Raw genomic sequence first — 20,281 nt, forward strand, 5'->3', positions numbered from 1 at the left:
GAAAAGAAAGTGTTAACAAAGTTATACTAGTAAAAATGGAGAAGAAACCAAGTTTAAAGGAAAAAGGAGAGAATCGTACGTTGGGCGGTGGCCAGCTGCTCCTTGAGAGCATCGATGGAAGCTTCCGGGATCACTGTTAAGCAGAAATTAAGAATGTTAAGCAGAAATTAAGAATGGAAGCTTCCGGAATCACCGGTAAGGAAGATGCCGGCAACACAAAATTTACCTTGGCACTTGTCGTGTGCCTCAGCGAGCTCCCGATGCTCCCACAGAAGCTCCTCGAAGAGGGCCTTCCGAGCGTCAGCCGTGAGCTGTTCAAGAAAAAGAGGTTAGTAAAGTTTTGCGCTAAGAACAAGGTTCTTAACCCGAAACTCGGGATCGGCAAGTGCCGGTTTTGTGCTAAGTTTTTAAGATAAGTTTGCGCTAAGAACAAGGTTCTTAACCCGAAACTCGGGATCGGGCAAGCGTCGGTTTTGCGCTAAGTTTTTAAGATAAGTTTGCGCTAAGAACAAGGTTCTTAACCCGAAACTCGGGATCGGGCAAGGCTCGGTTTTGCGCTAAGTTTTTAAGATAAGTTTGCGCTAAGAACAAGGTTCTTAACCCGAAACTCGGGATCGGCAAGGCCGGTTTTGCGCGTTTTAAGCTAATTTTGCGCTAAGAACAAGGTTCTTAACCCGAAACTCGGGATCGGCAGTGCCGGTTTTGCGCGTTTTAAGGTAAGTTTTGCGCTAAGAACAAAGTTCTTAACCCGAAACTCGGGACCGGGCAAGGCCGGTTTTGCGCGCTTCTAAGGTAAATTGTGTGCTAAGAAGAGGGTATTTAACCCGAAACGCGGGATCGGCAGTGCCGGTTTCACGCTAAATTTTTAAGTTAAGTTTCGCGCTAAGAGCTGCGCTCTCACCACAAAACTCGGGGACTGGGAAGATAGACAAGAGAGAAACCGGCATGAAACTAAAGAAAAGATAAAACAAAGCCGGAAACGAAGAAACCGGTTAAGATTGAGACAAGTTAGCAAAACATACCATCAGATTGTTCGTGGAGTCGTACCACGCGCCGTCAAGCTCTTTAACGGCGCCGCGAAGCCGCATAAAGTGCTCCTCGAAGACCGGTTCCCGACAGGGTCAGGTGCCGGCAGCCTGTCCTTGCCCATGCCGCGGGTCGCCGGAGTCATGTCCGCGGCGTTCCACCTTTGGGCATAGGGCAGAAGGTGCCCCAGGTCGCGGCCTTGGCGCTTGAACTCTGTGATGCGGCCAAGGAGGCCGGTGGCCTTCGTGGCGGCATCTTTGGCGGCCTTGGCGACGTGCAGCACCAAGGGCTGCTGGCCGCCGGAGGGGCGCCGGAGGCCGTCGCCTTCCCCTTGATGAGCTTGGAGGTCTTGGGCGGCGGCGCGAAGCGGCCCCGAGGGACTTGGCGCGAGGAGCACCCGGCGGCGGCATCGGGAGGGAGCGTGGAGACGGAGGAGCGCCGGGCGCATCACCCGGTTTGGAGCCTTCCGGCGCGGAAGATTCCGGCACGGAAGTTGTTGTCTTTTCAAGGACGGGAGGAGCCGGAGGCTCCGCCCGCCCGGCAGCTTCTTCTTCTCCGGCGCCGATGTTGCTGGCGCCGGTATCCTGGGTCTCTGGAGGGAAGGAAGGATCCTCCTCCGTGCGGTGATCTGATGATGAAGGGGCCGCACGCCCCGAATTTGTTGTGCCCCCCGAGAGGGAGGCAGAGATGTTGCCGGCACCAGGCGGTGCCGGGCTTGAGCGAGGAGGAGGGGTTGAAGTCCTTGCGGAATCTTCAGAGCCCGATGGCCTTGGGCCAAGCTTGAGCGCGGGGCTGAGAAAAAGAAAGAAAAACAGTTGGAAAAAGCAACCGGAAAAAGAACTTGGCGAAAAAAAGAGGCAAGCCGGAAAAAGAGTAACTTACCCGGAAGAGGTTGGCATCGCCTTGCGCCCGTAGCGACGCATGCCCACCTGCTTCTCCCCGTGGGCTCGGTCCGGAAGCGCTTGGAGGAGCGGGCTCGGCCGGCACCGGCATCGGATGCCGGCCGCTTGTTCTTTTGGCCCCGGGCCATGAGCTTGTCCACGAACTCGGAGCCGGCCTCGGCGCGCAGGGGCGGCACGCGCTCATGGATCTATGAATTAAGTTTGGCTAAGAAGCAATTCACAGGAAAGCGGTAACGGAAGGTAAAAGAAACCGGAAAAGAAAATACCTCGAGTGTGGTCAAGTCGTCAGCGGACCCGGTTGGCTTTGGCGGAGACCGGCCAAGGTGCGCTGCCGGAGTCTTGCCCATCTTCAAATCCTTCCAGAAAATGTAAGGATCCGGGTCAAAGGAGTCAAGGGCGCGAGGCTGGCAAGGTCCACGCCGCTCTGCTTCGATGAGGGGGAAGCGGTCCTTGGCCTGAAACAAGAAAAAGTAAGATTAGCAAGAGCAGAAAGCTACCGGTCAAAAACAACCCCAGTCGCATAATCCCTTACTTCTTGGGTCGGAGGATTATCAGTGCTGAGGGGAAGGAGGCCCCATTCCCAATCGAGGGCATAGCAGTTTGGCAAATCTGCTTAGCCTTGCGAACAACATCCCTTTTGCTAAGAGGATGGCCCGTGATCTTGGTAGGATCGCCTGGGCCATACATCTCGCTCATCCTATGTGCGCGGCGCTTTAGAGGAAGCACCCGGCGCGAAATGAAAGTGCGGATGATATCATCCGAGCAGATCTTGGTCTCCTTCTTCAAAGAGGTCAAGAAGCGTACCACCCGGCTGGTTTCAGCCGTGATCGATTTCGGGTTGTAGCTCCGGCTGGTCCCGCTGGGGGCCCCGCTTCGAAGGGAGGAAGATCGATGAGGTCGGCGCGGCCGGTATTCTTCACGTAGAAGAAAGTCCCTTGCCACAACCGGCAAGATTCGAGGCCGGAAAACTTAAAAAAGGGGCTCCCTTGACGGGAGCCGATAATGCAAGACCCGCACTGAACGGGGGGCTTGGGTTTAGGAATATCCTTGCCCTGAACGGAATTGATCCGAAGAGCAAAGAAGCGGGCAAACGTCTCACGAGTGTGACGAATGCCGATATAGGCCTCCATGAAGGTGGTGTAGCAGGAGAGGTAGAAGATGGCGTTGCCAGGAAGGTGGTGAGGTTGGAGTTTGTAAAAATCTAAAAAGGAGCGGAAAAAAGGGGAGGCAGGAAGGCCGAAGCCACGCTCAAAGTGAGCAAGAAAGACAACGTATTCGTCATCTTCAGGATCCGGCTCGATTTCGCCGTCCGGAATCCGGCAAGAAACTCCTTCCGGAATCCGTCGAGACCGGTATAACCAATCGATCTCGAATTGGGTAACACTGGAACCCATCCAGGCTCCGCGGGTGATTGGGGAAGGCTCCTCGCCGGAAGATTGGCTGGAGCTGCTAGAGGTTGCGCTACCGGAAGCTTGGCTAAAGCTACCGGACTCTAGGTGGCCACCGGACTCTTGATGGCTACCGGATCCCTGCTGATTGCCGGAATCGGTCTCCATCGGATCTGAAGCCGTTGATTCACCGGGAGATGGCCTACGGCGCTTGAGAGAAAGGGAAGAAGAAGATGCAGAGGAGGATTCCTCGCCAGACATTGCAAGGGGAGGCGAAAAAACAAGAATCCCAGACTTGAACCCCGCGTGAAGATCTACGAGTAAGAAGAAAACCAAAGAAAAAGAAGAAATAAGAACACCAAAGACCCAAGATCTGGAAAGCAAACAGAGGACGAGTGAAACGAGATTGGTACCAACCTTAAGCGGCGGAGTCGCTGAGGGAAGCGTTTGCCGGCGGCGGAGCGGACCTGCGGCCGCCGGAGAGCACCGTCGACGGCGAGGCGGAGAAGCTTGCGAATAAGCACGAATGCGACGGGAGCACCGGAGTTGCGGCCGAAGATCTCCGCGCAGCGGGATCCGGCGGAGGCAGGGCGTGAGTTCGCCGGGCACCGGAGCTTGAAGGAGCGACGGCGGACGGAGAGCGGCGGAGGCGTAAAGGCGTGAAGCTCTGTGCGCGAGGAAGTGGAGAATGCGAAGAAGACGAAGAAGAAGGGGCGGTTCTGTTTATAAAGAAGAGAGAAGGTGGGCAGGAAACCGCTGGGCCGCGGCGGCTCGCCTCGCGGCCCACGACGGTTCGCGCCTTGGGCCGCCACGTGGCGAGGGAATACACGCGAAGAAATACGGAGCCACACGGAGGCGCACACGGGATCCCGAAGAGGTAGTGGGATCAGCCTGCGATGCATTAAATGAGCGCGCGGGAGTCGAAGGGAAATGACCCCCGACACCGGCGCGTCACCACAGCGTGCGCATGTCTCCGACAGGCGCGGGGCTCCGAGATATTCTCGACGTCGCCGAGGAAGTATTAAATGACTAAGATGCCGGAGGATAAGATACCGGATAACACCTTAAGAAGAAGAGATAGCGATGATCCGAGCAAAGATGCCGGATCCGAGCCTAAAACCGGATAGATTAAACCGGTATCCTAAAAGAAAGAACTCGGCATGGTCCGTTGGATAGGATCCGCCGTACTATACCAGCTTCGGGGACTAATGTTGGGGGGATGACCCCCGGTATGCCAAAGGCATGCCAAACCGGATGGCTTGTGCCATCAAGATACCGGTTTAATGTTCGTACCGGAACCTAAGGATAAGAGTTTAGCTAAGTGGAGCTAAGCCGGTATCCCCAAGAGGGGTATACCGGAACCCGGTAAAGAAGATACCGGAAAGGAGAGCCTGTCGGCAGGACCGGTCAAATATTCTCTCCAGAGCTAGAAGACAAAGATGAGCTAAGCAAAGTAACTTTAGACGAAGGGCCGACGATAAAGAGAAGGGTGACGGTCAAAGAAGCCGGAGGACGTCGCCGCCCCGATTAAAGAGGACTCCGGTGTCATCTATGATTAAAGTAGCTTTGTAAAGTAGTTTGTCTAGTCAAAGATGCCATTAGGGTTTCTTCCAGCAGTAAGCCACCCTCTCCCCTATATAAGGAGAGGGGGTACCGCCTCCTACAGTGCGCGAGACCACAGAGAGATCGCTGTACCGAGAAACTTGTAACCATGTTGAGATCAATGAAGCTAGCGATCTAGTAAAGAGTTCTTCCTCTTGTCTCTCTTCTTGTATACCGGCATTTGGTTGTGTTCTTGAGGAAAGCATCCGGAAGTTCTTCCCATCTAATCGCAAACCCTCCCCCGAATCCTCATACGTCCATTCGGCCCCAACTTAAGCCATCCTATGGCATCTGCTCGTTCACCACGACGACAGGCTCTGGCCAAGTTGATACTTGTAACTCCAAGAGGGAGTATTTATGCTCGATAGTGGGTTCATGCCTCCATTGAATCTGGGACAGTGACAAAAAACGAATTTGGCGAGCTGATCCGCTTTGATCCAGGAGAAAGCCCAGTCAGCCACCTTTTCGGTGCAGGTCCGTTCTAAGGTTGTGGATGTGTTGTTGCCACTAGGGATAAAACATCAATGCTTTGTCTAAGGATATTTGTGTTGATTACATTACGCACCATACTTAATGCAATTGTATGTTGTTTGCAACTTAATACTGGAAGGGGTTCGGATGATAACCTAAAGGTGGACTTTTTAGGCATAGATGCATGCCGGATAGCGGTCTATGTACTTTGTCGTAATGCCCCGATTAAATCTCATAGTAGTCATCGTGATATGTATGTGCATTGTTATGCCCTCTCTATTTGTCAATTGCCCAACTGTAATTTGTTCACCCAACATGCTATTTATCTTATGGGAGAGACACCACTAGTGAATTGTGGACCCCGGTCCATTCTTTACATCTCGAAATACAATCTACTGCAAACTCTGTTCTTTACTGTTCTTCGCAAACAAACATCATTTTCCACACCATACGTTTAATCCTTTGTTTACAAGCAAGCTGGTGAGATTGACAACCTCACTGTTAAGTTGGGGCAAAGTATTGTGATTGTGTTGTGCAGGTTCCACGTTGGCGCCGGAATCCCTGGTGTTGCGCCGCACTACACTCCGCCACCAACAACCTTCACGTGTTCCTTGACTCCTACTGGTTCGATAACCTTGATTTCTTACTGAGGGAAAAACTTGTTGTTGTACGCATCACACCTTCCTCTTGGGGTTCCCAACAAACGTGTGTCAACTACACGCCAGCAAGACTTTTTCTGGCGCCGTTGCCGGGGAGATCAAGACACGCTGCAAGGGGAATCTCCCACATCCAATCTCTTTACTTTGTTTTTGTCTTGCTTTACTTTACTTTATTTACTGCTTTGTTTGCTTTCTATATCAAAAATACAAAAAAATTAGTTGGTAGATTTACTTTATTTACTGTCTTGTTTGCGTTCTCTATATTAAAAACACAAAAAAATTAGTTACTTGCATTTACTTTATTTAGTTTGCTTTATTTAGTACTGCTAAAATGAATACTCCTGAGAACACTAAGTTGTGTGACTTCACTAGCACAAATAATAATGATTTCTTATGCACACCTATTGCTCCACCTGCTACTACAGCAGAATTTTTTGAAATTAAAACTGCTTTACTATATCTTGTTATGAGAGAGAAATTTTCTGGTGTTAGTTCTGATGATGCTGCTGCCCATCTTAATAATTTTGTTGAACTTTGTGAAATGCAAAAGTATAAGGATGTAGATGGTGATATTATAAAATTAAAATTGTTTCCTTTCTCCTTAAGAGGAAGAGCTAAAGATTGGTTGCTATCTTTGCCTAAGAATAGTATTGATTCATGGACTAAATGTAAGGATGCTTTCATTGGTAGATATTATCCTCCCGCTAAAATTATATCTTTGAGAAGTAGCATAATGAATTTTAAGCAATTGGATAATGAACATGTTGCTCAAGCATGGGAGAGAATGAAATCTTTGGTGAGGAATTGCCCTACCCATGGACTAACTACTTGGATGATCATCCAAACCTTCTATGCAGGATTGAATTTTTCTTCGGGGAACCTATTGGATTCAGCTGCTGGAGGTACTTTTATGTCCATCACTTTGGGGGCGGCAACAAAACTCCTTGATGATATGATGATAAATTACTCTGAATGGCACACTGAAAGGGCTCCACAAGGTAAGAAGGTAAATTCTGTTGAAGAAACCTCCTCCTTGAGTGATAAGATTGATGCTATTATGTCTATGCTTGTGAATGGTAGATCTAATTTTGATCCTAATAATGTTCCTTTAGCTTCATTGGTTTCCCATGAAGAACATGTTGATGTGAATTTCATTAAAAGTAATAATTTCAACAACAATGCTTATAGGAATAATTCTGGTAATAACTATAGGCCATATCCTTCTAATAATGGTAACGGTTATGCTAATTCTTATGGGAATTCTTACAACAATAATAGGAGTGTATCCCCTGGTCTTGAAGCCATGCTTAAAGAATTTATTAGTACACAAACTGCTTTTAACAAATCTGTTGAAGAAAAGCTTGATAAAATTGATATTCTTGCTTCTAAGGTTGATAGTCTTGCCTCTGATGTTGATCTTTTGAAATTGAAAGTTATGCCTAATGAAGATAAAGATATTAAGTCATTTTCTACAGCAAACGCCATCCAAGTTCGAATTAATGAAAATATTAGATTGATGGCTGAATTGCATGCTAGGTGGGAAAGAGAAGAAAACGAAAAACTAGCTAAAGAGAACAATGTAGCTAAAGTTTGGACTATTACCACCACTAGTAATGATAATGCTTCACATGTTGCTACACCCCCTACTATCAATGGTAAAATAATTGGTGTTGGCAATTAATGTTTCTACTCCTAGTGCAAAGCGTGCAAAATTGCCTGAAACTGCTGAAATTGCAAAAACTGCTGAAAATTTTCAAAATATTGGGGACAATGATCCCATTGCTGTAGATCATAATGGTTTAGATTTTGATGATTGTCACATCTCTGAAGTTATAAAGTTCTAACTTGCTAAAAGTCCCAATGCTAGTGCTATAAATTTGGCCTTTACAAAATATATTACAATTGCTCTCATAAAAGCTAGAGAGGAGAAACTAAAACTTGAAACTTCTATACCTAGGAAGTTGGAAGATGGTTGGGAGCCCATCATTAAGATGAAGGTCAATGATTTTGATTGTAATGCTTTATGTGATCTTGGTGCAAGTATTTCTGTTATGCCTAAGAAAATTTATGATATGCTTGACTTGCCACCATTGAAAAATTGTTATTTGGATGTTAATCTTGCTGATAATGCTATAAAGAAACCTTTGGGGAGGATTGATAATGTTCGCATTACGGTTAACAATAACCTTGTCCCCGTTGATTTTGTTGTCTTGGATATTGAATTCAATGCATCTTGTCCCATTATATTGGGAAGACCTTTTCTTCGAACTGTTGGTGCTATTATTGATATGAAGGAAGGTAATATTAAGTATCAATTTCCTCTCAAGAAAGGTATGGCACACTTCCCTAGAAATAGAATGAAGTTACCTTATGATTCTATTATTAGAACAAATTATGATGTTGATGCTTCATCTCTCGATAATACTTGATTCACACTTTCTGCGCCTAGCTGAAAGGCGTTAAAGAAAAGCGCTTATGGGAGACAACCCATTATTTTACTTCTGCACTTTTATTTTATATTTGAGTCTTGGAAGTTGTTACTACTGTAGCAACCTCTCCTTATCTTTATTTCATTGCATTGTTCTGCCAAGTAAAGTCTTTGATAGTAAAGTCAATACTAGATTTGGATTACTGCGCAGAAACAAATTTCTTACTGTCACGAAATTAAGCAGCCCCTTCTGTAGGTAACTCAGAAAAATCTGCCAATTTACGTGCGTGATCCTCAGATATGTACGCAACTTTCATTCAATTTGAGAATTTTCATCTGAGCAAGTTAAGTGCCCCAGAAAAATTCGTCTTTACGGACTGTTCTGTTTTGACAGATTCTGCCTTTTATTTCGCATTGCCTGTTTTGCTATGTTTGATGGATTTCTTTGTTCCATTAACTTTCAGTAGCTTTGTGCAATGTCCAGAAGTGTTAAGAATGATTATGTCACCTCTGAATATGTGAATTTTCGATTATGCACTAACCCTCTAATGAGTTTGTTTTGAGTTTGGTGTGGAGGAAGTTTTCAAGGGTCAAAAGAGGAGGATGATACAATATGATCAAGAAGAGTGAAAAGTCTAAGCTTGTGGATGCCCCCGTGGTTCATCCCTGCATATTTTAAGAAGACTCAACAATCTAAGCTTGGGGATGCCCAAGGCATCCCTTCCTCATCGACAACTTATCAGGTCACCTCTAGTGAAACTATATTTTTATTCCGTCACATCTTATGTGCTTTACTTGGAGCGTATGTTTGTTTTTATTTTTGTTTTTGTTTGAATAAAATCGGATCCTAGCATTCCTTGTTTGGGAGAGAGACACGCTCCGCTGTTGCATATGAACACATGTGTTCTTAGCTTTACTTTTAATGTTCATGGCGAAGGTTGAAACTGCTTCGTTCATTGTTATATGGTTGGAAACAAAAAAATGCTTCATGTGGTAATTGGTATAATGTCTTGAATAATTTGATACTTGGCAATTGTTGTGCTCACATAGATCATGTTTAAGCTCTTGCATCATGTACTTTGCACCTATTAATGAAGAACTACATAGAGCTTGTTAAAATTTGGTTTACATGATTGGTCTCTCTAGAGTCTAGATATTTTCTGGTTAAGGTGTTTGAACAACAAGGAAGACGATGTAGAGTCTTATAATGCTTGCAATATGTTCTTATGTAAGTTTTGCTGTACCGGTTTGTACTTGAGTTTGCTTCAAACAACCTTGCTAGCCTAAGCCTTGTATTGAGAGGAATTCTTCTCGTGCATCCAAATCCTTGAGCCAAAAACTATGCCATTTATGTCCACCATACCTACCTACTACATGGTATTTCTCTGCCATTCCAAAGTAAATTACTTGAGTGCTACCTTTAAAATTCTATTCTTTGTCTTTGCAATATATAGCTTATGGGAAAATAGCCTAAAAAACTATTGTGGTAAAGAATATGTACTTATGTATCTTATTTCTTAATAAGTTGCTTGTTGAGCGGTAACCATGTTTCTGGGGACGCCACCAACTATTACACCTTTGTTGAATATCATGTGAGTTGCTATGCATGTTCGTCTTGTCTGAAGTAAGGGTGATTTATCATGATCAAATGGTTTGAGTATGCATATTGTTAGAGAAGAACATTGAGCCGCTAACTAAAGCCATGAATCATGGTGGAAGTTTCAGTTTGGACAATCAATCCTCAATCTCTTATGAGAATTTTACCTATTGTTGAATGCTTATGCATTAAAGAGGAGTCCATTACCTGTTGTCTATGTTGTCCCGGTATGGATGTCTAAGTTGAGAATAATCAAAAACGAGAAATCAAATGCGATCTTTCTCCTTAGACCTTTGTACAAGCGGCATAGAGGTACCCCTTTGTGACACTTGGTTGAAACATATGTTATGCAATGATAATCCATGTAAATCCAAGCTAATTAGGACAAGGTGCGAGCACTATTTGTAATCTATGCATGAGGCTTGCAACTTATAAGATGTCTTATACATAACACATATGATTTATTACTACCGTTGCCAAAATTGTTTCTATGTTTTCAAAATGAAAAGCTCTAGCACAAAAATAGTAATCCATGCTTCCTCTCGCGAAGGGCATTTCTTCTAGTTTATTGTTGAGCCAGCTTTACCTACTTCTTTCTATCTTAGAAGCAAACACTTGTGTGAACTGTGTGCATTGATTCTTACATGTTTACCTATTGCACTTGTTATATTACTTTGTGTTGACAATTATCCATGAGATATACATGTTGAAGTTGAAAGCAACTCGCTAAAACTTATATCTTCCTTTGTGTTGTTTCAAAGCTTTCTACTAAGAATTTATTGCTTTATGAGTTAACTCTTATGCAAGTCTTATTGATGCTTGTCTTGAAAGTATTATTCATGAAAAATCTTTGCTATATGATTCAGTTGTTTATTCATTGTCTTTACCATTGCTTCGAATCGCTGCATTCAACTCATATGCTTTACAATAGTACTGATCAAGATTATGATAACATGTCACTTCAGAAATTATCCTTGTTATCGTTTACCTACTCGAGGGCGAGTAGGAACTAAGCTTGGGGATGCTTGATACGTCTCAAACGTATCTATAATTTCTTATGTTCCATGCTACTTTTATGATGATACTCACATGTTTTATACACACTTTATATCATTATTATGCATTTTCCGGCACTAACCTATTGACGAGATACCGAAGAGCCGCTTGTCGTTTTCTGCTGTTTTTGGTTTCAGTAAATCCTACAAAGGAAATATTCTCGGAATTGGACGAAATCAACGCCTGTGGTCTTATTTTTCCACGAAGCTTCCGGAAGACCGAAGGGATTACGAAGTGGGGCGACGAGGCGCCGACACCACAGGGCCGCGCGGCCTGGGTGGGGCCCGCGCCGCCCTATGGTGTGGGGCCCTCGTGCCTCCACCGACGCTGCCCTTCCGCCTACTTAAAGCCTTCGTCGCGAAAACCCCAGTACCCACGATACGGAAAACCTTCCAGAGACGCCGCCGCCGCCAATCCCATCTCGGGGGATTCAGGAGATCGCCTCCGGCACCCTGCCGGAGAGGGGAATCATCTCCCGGAGGACTCTTCATCAACATGATCGCCTCCGGATTGATGTGTGAGTAGTTCACCCCTGGACTATGGGTCCATAGCAGTAGCTAGATGGTTGTCTTCTCCTCATTGTGCTATCATGTTAGATCTTGTGAGCTGCCTATCATGATCAAGATCATCTATTTGTAATGCTACATGTTGTGTTTGTTGGGATCCGATGAATATGGAGTACTATGTCAAGTTGATTATCAATCTATCATTTATGTGGTATTTATGTTCTTGCATGCTCTCCGTTGCTAATAGAGGCTCTGGCCAAGTTGATACTTGTAACTCCAAGAGGGAGTATTTATGCTCGATAGTGGGTTCATGCCTCCATTGAATCTGGGACAGTGACAAAAAGTTCTAAGGTTGTGGATGTGTTGTTGCCACTAGGGATAAAACATCAATGCTTTGTCTAAGGATATTTGTGTTGATTACATTACGCACCATACTTAATGCAATTGTATGTTGTTTGCAACTTAATACTGGAAGGGGGTCGGATGATAACCTCGAAGGTGGACTTTTTAGGCATAGATGCATGCCGGATAGCGGTCTATGTACTTTGTCGTAATGCCCCGATTAAATCTCATAGTAGTCATCGTGATATGTATGTGCATTGTTATGCCCTCTCTATTTGTCAATTGCCCAACTGTAATTTGTTCACCCAACATGCTATTTATCTTATGGGAGAGACACCACTAGTGAATTGTGGACCCCGGTCCATTCTTTACATCTGAAATACAATCTATCGCAAACTCGTTCTTTATCGTTCTTTGCAAACAAACATCATTTTCCACACCATACGTTTAATCCTTTGTTTACAGCAAGCCGGTGAGATTGACAACCTCACTGTTAAGTTGGGGCAAAGTATTGTGATTGTGTTGTGCAGGTTCCACTCCGCCACCAACAACCTTCACGTGTTCCTTGACTCCTACTGGTTTGATAACCTTGGTTTCTTACTGAGGGAAAACTTGCTGTTGTACGCATCACACCTTCCTCTTGGGGTTCCCAACAATCATGTAATCGACATTTGAGGTATTTGTCTTGAGGATATTCTTGTATGAGTGTTGGTACACCTTTTTATGTTTAATGATTATTGCTAGGGCCCACATGACATGATTTCAATATTGAACTTCTATTGCTACATCATATATATGAGTTTGGTATCTATCTGAAAGTGTATTACATATTATTGTGTTGAACCGGCGAACCCTAAAGTGATAGTTAGGGAAAACAATGGGAATATGTCATAGTTTGAGGATATTGTGTATTCATGAAGTTTTAATGCTTTGTACTGGGCTATTCGAAAGGATAGACCTTAATTGACTGTAGTTCCAAGTTGGCCCCGCTGAAATGGGTAGGCAGGACAAAAGATGTTATGCAAAAATTCTCTAGGTTAGTATGCAAAACTATATTAGGATCACACACCTACACACAACCGAATTGGAGATGAATGCTATGTTATTAGGATTACATTATATGATCAATATCATTCATGCAACACCCCGCTATCACCTCATGCCTACGCCTTTAGCCACTGAAAGTTACACATGACTACTTCCGGTGAAAACTGGAATCTGCTGCCATTGTTTACTACTTGTTCTATTGCTTTGAATCAACTGATATAAAATCACCACTTTCTATTTGAGTTTATTGATATGCATGTGTGGTTGAGAGTGAGTATCAATTGCTAAAGTCTTATTGATATTCTTGTGTTCCCCTTGAGTCGAACTATAAATTTAGGTAATACTTCACATCGAAGATTTCAGCGATCCTCTATACTTGTGGGCATTAATAAACAGCTGGATCATGGTGTCCCATCATAGAGACCATGGAAATGCAATTGCGAGGAGGCTACCTTCTCCATTACGTAATAGGCTGAGGATTACCATGGCCACATTGCGATTAGCTAACATCCCAATTGGTTCAGTTGATCATACCATAACACACATTTTTTTCTAGTCTTAAGATCACCAAAAGTATATGGGCTTACCGCTCTCACTCGATGCCCTGGCAGCGGATCTGCCTTGCCCCCTCGTGTATCTTCCTTGCAAGTATCTGGGTTTACCGCTCTCACTCGGCAAGCCCTCCAAGGCGTACCTACATGCCACAATTGAAAAGTTAATGGCGAAGCTCCCGCATTGGAAAGCTTGCCTCCTATCCAAGGAAGGGCGCCTCGTGTACGTGCAGGCCATGATGTCAGCCTCGGTGGTGTATCAACTCCCGGCACTCGGACCTAGACCGTTGGTTCTAAAAGGCCATTGATAAGCTGCGCCGTAGTTTCCTTTGGGTCGGCAGCGGTGACGCGGGATCTTGCACGGTGGCCTGGCACCTTGTCTGCCAACCTAAGACTTTGGGCGGCCTTGGCTTACTGAATTTGCGGTGGATGAATGTCGCCCTTCGAGCAAGATGGGTCTGGCTATCAAGAGCTGATCACTCCAAGGCTTGGAGCGGGCTGCGTGTGCAGGTTGGATTCGAGTCGTAGGCCCTCTTCAACGCCTCCTTCCAGATCGTCTTGGGAAACGACGCCTCGGTCTTGCTCTGGGAGGACCCTTGGATCCGGGGCCTCTCTGCAGCCGTCATGGCCCCTGATCTACTCAAGCTGGTTAGACCTGCTGCTCGTAAGCGGCGAACCGTGGTGGCGGGGCTCGCCAACAACAGTTGGGCCCTTGATATTACCTGGGAGCTTTCCGTTGATGCAACGGTGTAATATCTACAACTTTGCTCTGCGATCCAGGACGCTGCCCGCCAATGGCCTGAACCGGACGCGATTGGCGTGTTCAGATGGAAGTGGAGCGGCGATGGAAATTTTTCCTCCCGCTCCGCATATGGTATGCTCTTCCAGGGCACCATTGGCCTGGCGGCGGCTCTGCTAATCTGGGACTCTTTCGTCCCACTCAAGCACCGCTTCCAAGCTTGGCTCACCCTACGACGTCGCTGTTGGACGGTTGACCGAAGGATCCATTGGGGCCTCCCATCGCACATCCTCTGCCCGCTCTGTGACATGGCCTCGGAGAAGCTAGATCATCTATCCCTGCATTGCATCTATGCGCAAGAGTTTTGGACCGGCTTGGTCTCTCGCCTAGGCTTGCCTAACATTACCCCATCGTAGAATGTGGGCATCAATGATTGGTGGCTCCTCGCCTCCTCCCGCGTCGCGAAGGCCCAACACAAGCAACTTCACTCCCTAGTCTTGCTTGCTTTAAGAGCTCTCTGGTTGGAGCACAACGGCAGAGTCTTCAATGGAAAGCGCTCACCGGTGTTAGTCACGCTCAACGCGGTGCTCGATGAGTGGGCTTCCTAGGTGCTTTGTAGAAGTGAAACTTTGGGAGAAGTACATTAGTCCCTAGCTGTGGCTTGAGGCGATACGGGTGCCCTAACCTGTTTTTCGCCATGGTTGTATTTGGACATCTTGGTCTGTTTCTAAAGCTTAATATAATGACGCGCAGATCTCCTGTGGGTTCTCGAAAAAAAAGATCACCCCAAGGAAGCTCAATTCCTCAACACGATCATCCAAAAAATACACTCATATGTAAACCATCGATCTTATCATGCCGCCTTGCTACTAGCAAGTATGTCATGGGTTCGTGTGAGCCTATGGGCACACTCCCGCCTTACTATCAAGAAGCCGAGGAGTCCGCCGACATCATCCTTGATGGCTCTGATATGGTTGGTGAACATTTACCTGCTATTTCAACCGCCGACGGGAAGAGGGGTACCGTTGGGGTGGAGGGTGTGTGATCATTTTCACTTTCATGATCGAGGTTGTGAAGGAGGTGGGAAACACCATCAAGGAGTGCAAGTTTCTTGGTGTGCACCCTAGCCTCTACTATGTTGTCATGGACACTCCTGGGTTCATTCTAGAGGCTATGATGGTGGTGTTGAGCTACCTCCTGGACAACAAGACATAAGGCGAAGAGTTTGTTGTGATGACATAGAACTAGCAAACCATTTGGCTTGGAAATTTCTTGTCCTAGCACTATTCCATCAGGTGCTTGGATCTGTTGGCAACTAGTGGGGATGTGTGCATGATGATGATGTAGATTATGTAAAGGTATGACCTAGTTGACGATTGATGATGGTATGTATATTTTATTGAGATGGCTATATACTAACCCCTCATATGGTGTACATACAGTGGTAGATAACACCCTCGTTTGATGTGGTGGTAGGATGACACCATAGTGGTATGAACTTGTGATGCTTTTGTATATGATTGGTGCATGCTTATGGTATATGTTCTCGTGACCTTGTGATTCTTGTGTTGCATGTTCTCATATTGTTGTTCTATTTTTGTAGACGAAGTGGTATGTGTTGTACACAGGGATCATGAGTCTAGAATTCATGGAAGACATTCTTGGACACAAAACCGGTTACAAAAACAACAACTACACATTGTTTGACACTAGAGATGGGGGAGATCATGATTAATCCAAGTTTGTAGTTAAAGAGAAGACAACTGAAGTAAGCAAGGGTGCAGATCTGATTTGTTTAACTTTATAATCTTTGTACGATTCATTGTGATTTTCTACTCTAATTTACCTAATGCGGCAACCAAATAAAACATAAAACATGGCCTAGAGCTCGCACACGTCGACCTAGTCTGACCTAGAACATGTGTCGAAAGCGTCTAAAACGTATGCGAGCAACCAAACACCCCCTAGAAAATTTTGCATGAAATAAACTAGAAAAATCCATTTTATGGAAGATTTGATAGATTTCTCTATATTTACTACATGTGGCATGTCGCATGTTTGACAGGTTTCACTTTGGATGGATTTCCTTTCGGACACGGGATGGTGATGATGTTGTATGTTCATTTTTTCAGGATTCAAAATTCAAAACAAAATGTCTTTTAAAACCTATTTAGCCAAATTACAATCCATTTTAACCTTGTGTTTGGCATGTTGAGATTTTCAAACTAGTTTCTATGCTGACAGAGGTGTGCTTGAAAGTACGAGCGCTCTGCACTTGGAAGTATATGGCGTGGACTTATAGGTACATGTGTGCTGCAGATGAAAATACGGGACATTCTACTTGAAAATACATGATGCGGTCCATGTGCACATAGAGGAACACGTGTGCTGCACTTAAACGTACACCCAGTGGGAGTATTAACGTCCGCCACTTGAAAGTAGAAGAAAGTAAAGAAAAAAGCTTTTCCAGGATGTTTTGCTTATGACATGTGTCAGCGTAGCAGCACCCACAGGGGCGGATCCATAGAAATATTCAGCCGGGCAGAATATTTTTTTGGAATCACTTCTGCTGTAATTCAAAAATTCTTAATATTTTCTACAAAATTAAAAAAGATGTGCCGAATTTGACATTAGTAGCCACCTGCTGTGCTATTGGGTCTATTGAAATGGTGGCCTTTTTTTGCAGTGCTACTCGATTTTGAAAAAAATAAATTTTACACCGGCAGTAAGAAAGTATGAAACGGATGGAGTATATAGGGTCTTCTTTCAAAAAAAAAAATGTTCTGGCGCCATAGGCATACACTTCAGCGCAAGCAGCTCTGGCTTGCGTCGAAAATATCAAAGACAAGGTGATTCAATGCCTAACGAGCTCTGCGCCCTAATCAATAGTATCACAGGCACTTAACAACATTGTACCTCCAAGGACGGCCCAACCTCGTGATGAAGCAATTGGTGAGATCTGGGACAGCCGAATGTGAAAGTTTCTGTTTCAAGTGCAGTGCATATTCGCTGAAGCTCTGGCCTATGGGAATACATCACATGATGACAGGAGGGTCCTAACCACGGCCCCGCTGCACAAAGTTCTTTGAAGATACACTGCCTATTTGAACTAAGATTGGAGGCATCCAATCATGATGTGAGAGTTCGGCCTCTTCAGTTAGTTTTTTCTCATTTTATGTTTACCGTATACATCACATCAATTCCGGCCATTAGTGCGTGCCCATAGAGACAACTTTGTTCACATTTTTCGAATAGGAAAACATATCCCATGCATCTGCATCAATCGATGAGCACAACCCTATCACCATGGTCCATAGGCACTATGTCCTTCCAGTATTACCAATTCTTCTCTCTCTTCGTTGTTAATCCTTTGCTTGTTTCCTCCAAGAGTATGTAAAGACTCTTCTTTATCTCCAAACGATGACGTACCGGGAGATGCTGTCGAGGAACTACCTCTGTTAGCCATAATTTTGCTTTAATTAGTTTGCGTATAATTAGGAATTATCTTTGAGTTAGTCGAGTTGTGTGTGTCCTAGTGTAATAGCTAGTATGAGAAGTACTTTGTTAAAAACTTAATGCCCAAGCCCGTCTTTAAATTAACAAAGCCTCACATGGCAGAATTCACAAACATCGAGCCAACATTACAGGTACTCAAACAGTAAACCCAGCACCTGAGTTCAAATCCTCAAAGACGCGAATTTAGGTTTCTATTTATACTTGAGGCCCAGACTAGACCTGGTACTCACGCAATTTATCTTGAGGACTATGCTTTAATCTTAACCAAGATTAAAAATCTTAGTACTCATGCCTAATGGATGTGTGCATCCCTGGTTGGTGCAGAGGCCGGGAGTGAAATTCTCCCCATTTTTAGATTCGATCGCGGCATCAGTGAAAAGCTCCTCTCTCGAGCGAACCGTTTCCTCCCGAGTCGCTCCTCTCTCGAGCGACTCCGGGGGACCCCGCCGCCATCGCATCAAGGCCGCCCTCCTGGTCGTCGTTGCTGCCCTCTCTGGCAGCGGTGGCGGCACCCACCCGATGGTGGGCAGGGGAGGCGCGCCCTGGAGGTCTCTCATGGGAGGAGGTGGGAGATCGGTTCGGGGGCCGCTGCGCGGCTGCCCCATGGCCGGCGCTTGAGGTCTCCGGCAGGAGGCGTCGAGGAGGAGGGGTGAGGCGTCCGTGGTGGCGCCCTGACCCGCAAGATCTGGTGGATGGCTGCGGCCCGATCCGATGATCGTGGGGTTAGTCCGACCCTGCACTGGATCCTCTTTTTTTCCTCTTCGGCCTTTGCTGCTTCGAGTTGACCAGTGGTGTGGGGACCGGATGATCTTGCGAATAATGGCGGTGTTCCTTGGATTTCTTCTCGCGCCAAGATGGAGATCTGCTGGTTCCTGTCCTCATCGATCTGGCGGATGTTTCGTGTTCTGGAAGGCTCCGTCGGCGCTCCATTGGGCGATTCAAGCCTGGAGGTTGCCAGATCGGGTGGAATTCGGTCGAGCGCACCCATGTTTTTACTCTGGCCATTTGGTTACGGAGGGAGCATTTCGAAGCTCTGCTTGCGGTTATTATCATGGAGCATGTTTTCGTTCCGTGGTGCTGGCGGAGAATGACATGGAAGTCGAGATCTGTGGTCTTGCAATGGTGACTCGAGTCTGGGTGGCGAGGAGGAATTGGCTTCGTGATCGGTGTCTTTGGAGCAGCGGCATGCGAGTGGGGGCGACTGTACATGAGAATTTCAAAATCTTACCTTTGAGGGTGAAAATCCAAGGTCTGGCCTTAATGGGTTGTACCTGGCAATGTCCTTGTTGAAGGAATTGTTTTGATAGTGAGGATTTTCTTCAGGGTGAAAACCTAAGATCTATGATCGGGCGACGACAGCGCTGGCGCACTGTTACCTTCTTGGAGGCATCGCTTTTGGAGAAGCTGAACTTTTGGTGCTGTCATGGTGGTGTTAGTGCTGTTGTTTAAATGATTAGTTCACTGTAGCGGAGCTTTTCTTTTTTGGTAATTCTTCTTTCTTTTTTGACTGTGTGCATCCGTAATGTCGCTAGGGCAGTGCGTTGTTGCAGATGCTGGACGTAATTGATATCTCTGATATTAATATATACTCTTTGTGGAAAAGGTACTCAAACAGTTATTCTCACCCAAACCCAGTACACACAACTCAATGATAAGGTCTGCATTAAAAGAACATAGATAGATAAATACCGAGACAAGGCGCCACCCTGCTCAAGTCGCGAGGGAGGTGTGTAGCTCCTAATGATTGCCCCCATCGCCGCATCCACGAGGTCCCTATCTTTCGATCTCACCAGCATCCTCCATTATTGCATACGGAACAAACATTATATCATTAGGAAGTAGTATATCTGAACTTTCTAATGATATATATTTGATAATAAATATCTTGTATTATATTAGTCAAATTTGCAACATAGAGATACATACCTGCCTTATAATTCCTAACGGAGGTTTCCAGCCGTTAGTATCTGCAGAGACATCTTCGATAAGAAAAACATAAATTCCATCTCTACATCGATCGATTCACACAGACCTATTATCACTGCGGTCACTATATCCTTCCAAAGATTAATCCTTAGGTCATTCCCTCCATGCCTGCGTAGAGACTCCTCTTGTCCCCCAAGTGATGACATACCGAGAGAGGTGATGGAGGCACTACCTCAATCCCAAATCAGGGTTGCTGACAAGATTCTGCAACCAATGTACCTCTACTTGGACAAGTATATGTCATTCTGGTTAGTGTGGTAGTGCCCACTGTAACAAAATCAGATTTCGCATCATCTTAATTTCAACGACCAATCGATGCCTCCTAGGAAGCAAACTCGAGGGACTGGTATGAAAGGACGCGGATGCTTTTGCTGATATCAGTCACTGGTGATGGATGATGAGCGAGCAGCTGTATCCCTGGTCGTCAACAGCAAAAGCACTGGCTAATCACTCCATTCCGACCTG

This window comes from Lolium rigidum, chromosome 3, assembly GCF_022539505.1.
Source record: "Lolium rigidum isolate FL_2022 chromosome 3, APGP_CSIRO_Lrig_0.1, whole genome shotgun sequence".
NCBI lineage: Eukaryota > Viridiplantae > Streptophyta > Magnoliopsida > Poales > Poaceae > Lolium > Lolium rigidum.